The following is a 3,860-nucleotide window of genomic DNA, read 5'->3' as shown; positions in this document are numbered from 1 at the left end:
TTCCTAGATTCACCCCAAACCCCAGCACTCCCTCTTCTCCTCTCATCTCTCCATGTTCATCTTCCCATCTGAGGGTTTTGTGCTGAAAGGCAATGAGATTGTTGCTTACATTTTAAAAGAATCCTCTATTATGTCAGTTAACCTTTCCAACTACTAGAGTGGTTGTGTGTGTGCTATAATCCCTGATTAAGTATTTTTTTTGATAATGTATACTATTAAAATTTATTATATCAAAGAGGCATTATGGGCTGGAACTTGTCTCAAAAGATAAAAACAGTTTATGCATTTAACGTTTACTGAGCATGCTAGCTGCTGGAAATATGACAGAGAGGAAAACACAGGAAGGGGAGTTTCTGCCCTCAGGCTGCTTATATTCCAGAGGTTTGATGTGTGATACAGTGGCTTACACGGAGAAGAGATATGAGGGGAAAGGACTCTCGGGTGGAACAGGTATGAGGAGATCCTGATGAAGACCTCACAGCAGGACAAGCTAAGGCCCTGGGGTGGGAGCACCTGGAATCCACTTAGCTCACTGGAATCGGGGAGTGGAGGAGGCCACCAAAGGATTTTTAGAGCCATGGGAGGTTTAATTTACTGGAGGTTTAATTTAATTTAATGGAATTTAGAGCCATGGTTTAATATACTCAAGTAGACTCAGGAAAATTTTACTAGCGGGGGAGAGGTAGAAGTGAGATGACGGTAAGGAGGGGGAGGCAGGAAACAGGCATCAGATGCCCATCAGGAAGAACAGGTAAGAGCAGGCAAGAATCAGAGAGACCCCAGGGGCCTGGTGCTGAAGGTGTGTGGTTCTCACAGGCCGATCTCCAGATTTCACCCTGTTTGCAACTGTGCTCGATTCCTGGCTTAGGAAATGGTCCTTCTTAAGAGGACAGGGAAGAATCTGAAGTGGAACTTGACTGAAGCTGGGAGTACCATGTTTAAGTCCGGGAGTAGCTCAATCTCTTTCTTCAGCTGCTGCCACCTCTCTTCAGATTCATGAATTTGATTCTCTATTGCTGCTTGAAAACTTGCAAGTGTGTCTTCAAACAATCTCCAGTCAAAAAGTGAAGTCCCGATTTCGTCACAGTTGATTCTGAAGTAGTATCATCCATGAATCTTTCCTGAATCAAATGAAGTTTGTCTAATATTTCTTCAAGTAAATCACCAAGAAGTCCTGCTTCTTTACATTTCTTAATAAAAGCAGCTCTCACAATTGCACCTGTGTGTCTGCCGTCCATTTCCTTCTTCAGTGCCGTTCTTTCAGGTGGCTGTACATGATTGCCTGTTGGGAGAGGTTTTCTCCTTCCTCTTTTTGTTTTCACTCCTGAAAAGTAGGCTTGTCTCAGTTTGGTCCGCTCACTGTAGTGAGAATGGAAGACACCAGACAAAGGCTTTACTAATGGTAGATCATTTTGAGGGTCAGCGTGCTGTTGGCAAAACACTTTATAAACTCCTTTAAGTTCATCAGCTTGTAGAACTGTGTGGTCATTCTTGACACAGAAAAAGTGGTAATTATTGAAACAGGATTTTAAGTCACATCCCACCATGGCTCCTGTTTTCTCACAAAGCATGTATTTCAACTTCCTTCCTCTCTTGATTTCTTTCTTTACTAATTCCACGTCAAAATTTCTATCATTATTATATGGGTCATGGTCCTCACATTCCACAAGTGCCAAGGAATACAGCAAACAGTTTTCAAGAGCAGCTATATTCTCTGATTGTGCAAAGTATAGGACACTACACTTGAGGTCTTTGGGGCAGAGCACACATATCCTTTTTTGCAACCTGGAAGCAACCTTTCTGCAACCTGGAAGCCTGTGTCCTGCATGGCCCGCGCTGCATCTGTACCGCCCCTTGATTAAGTATTGATAGTTCCTTTCCACATAAGAAAAGGATAAAAAAGGTAAAAACAGAGATACCCGTCCTATTGGATTAGGACCTTATTTAGCCTTAATAGCCCCCCCCGCCCCCCCCAAAGTTGCTATCTCCAAAGATAGTCACATTGGGCATTAGGGCTTAAACATGTAAATTTGTGGTGTGTGTGTATGTGTGTTAGTCACTCAGTCGTGTCCGACTCTTTGTGACCCCATGGACAGGTTCCTTTGTTCATGGAATTCTCCAGGCAAGAATATTAGAGTGGGTAGCCATTTCCTTCTCCAAGGGCCTTCCTGACCTAGGGATAGAACTTAGGTCTCCTTCATTGCAGGCATATTCTTTACCATCTGAGCTACCAGGGAAACATATTTGTGGAGGAGGATACAATTCAGCCCATAACTCATAATATGTCTTTTTCATCTATATACTTTCAACATATTTGTGCTTTGAAATTTAAAGTGCATCACTTATAGAGAGAATATTCTTGAATCTTGCTTTTTAATCTAGTCTGTCATTCTGTTTTTTTTTTTTAATTGGGGAGTTTTACATTTAGTAAGATTATAAATATGTTTAGGTTTAAGATTATCATTTTGCTATTTGTTTTCATTTGTTTGTTTTTTGGGGATTGTTTCTCTAATGATCCCTTCCTAGTTATACATATTTTTAGAATTCCATTTTATTTCCTCTATTTGGCTTCTCATCAATACTTCTTATTGCTTCTTAGTGGTTGCTCTAATGCTAACAATATGCCTCTTTAGCTTATCAAAATAAATCTATTTAGACTGGCTCATCACCTTGACTGTAGGTTTTGATATGGAGAATCTGTGGAAAGCCCATCTTTCTCGAGCTACTCTAACTTGATGGGGCCAACCTTCAAATCTTTGTCTATTGTGGATATTGTGAGGTCTTGGATTTAGGGCATTTTATTTTGGTGGGACCAAAGCTGTTTTGTAAAATACAACAGCCACATGTAGCTGTTTAAGTTTATATTAAGTGAAATGAAATAAATTACAAACTCATTTCCTTAGTTGTACTAGTCATATTTTGAGTGCTTGATAACTGCCTGCAGCTCATGGTTATCATTTTGGACCAGTCAAGTAACATTAACATCATTGCAGAAGTTCTAATGGCCAGTGATTATCAAGAGTATGCCGGACTCTGGGGTGTGGTCCTGACTCTTACTGTCATCGTCTTCATGTCTCAGCTGGAGACCTGGGTGTGAACAAGATTTCTCCCCTATGGCTGAACTGTTCTCTAGTACTGCTTAACTTTCAGTATCTGTTTTGTTCTCCGCTCTGTTGTAGCTACTCTGTCTCTGAGTATAGCCTAGCTTTAAGCTCAGGACTTTATAGGCCTCCCTCCACAGCTTCTGGAGACCCCCATCTGTGCCGTTCATTCCTCTCTGTGCCTTTCCTCACAGTCCCCGCCGTTCCAGCTGTTCTGAGCTCTGATTTCTACCTCCTCAGCTCATTAGAATGATCATGTTGTGTGCACACGCAGGCTCTCTGTTCTGCAGTGGGGGAATCCACCCCAGACAGAAAACTGAGGCAGTTTCGGGGCTCACCTTGTGAACTCCCCTCCTTCTGGCATCCGGGCCTTGTGCTGCCTTTTGTCCAGTGCCAGAAAACTGCAGCCTTCTGTGCTTTGTCCGTTTTGTTTGTTTTATTTCACTGATGGCAGGCATACTCATACTAGTACCCTCATTAATTAGCAAGCAACTTAAAACCACAAATTACACGCTCCTGTTTTTAAAACACTCCATTGCTACTGGGTTTTTCTATTGAAAATGTACTTTGTAATATTCCATTGTGTATATGTACCATAGCTTCCTTATCCATTCATCTGCTGATGGGCATCTAGGTTGCTTCCATGTCCTGGCAATTATAAACAGTGCTGCGATGAACATTGGGGTGCATGTGTCTCTTTCAGATCTGGTTTCCTCGGTGTGTATGCCCAGAAATGGGATTGCTGGGTCATACGGCAGT

General features: G+C 41.9%; 1 pseudogene; it reads right to left on the bottom strand.

Annotated features, from left to right (window-relative positions):
• Positions 1 to 881: 881 nt before the first annotated feature.
• LOC122676799 lies at positions 882 to 3,465 on the bottom strand (annotated as a pseudogene).
• Positions 3,466 to 3,860: the final 395 nt, after the last annotated feature.

Source organism: Cervus elaphus, chromosome 20 (genome assembly GCF_910594005.1).
Source record: "Cervus elaphus chromosome 20, mCerEla1.1, whole genome shotgun sequence".
Lineage (NCBI taxonomy): Eukaryota > Metazoa > Chordata > Mammalia > Artiodactyla > Cervidae > Cervus > Cervus elaphus.
This window is presented reverse-complemented; position numbering and strand designations above follow the sequence as displayed.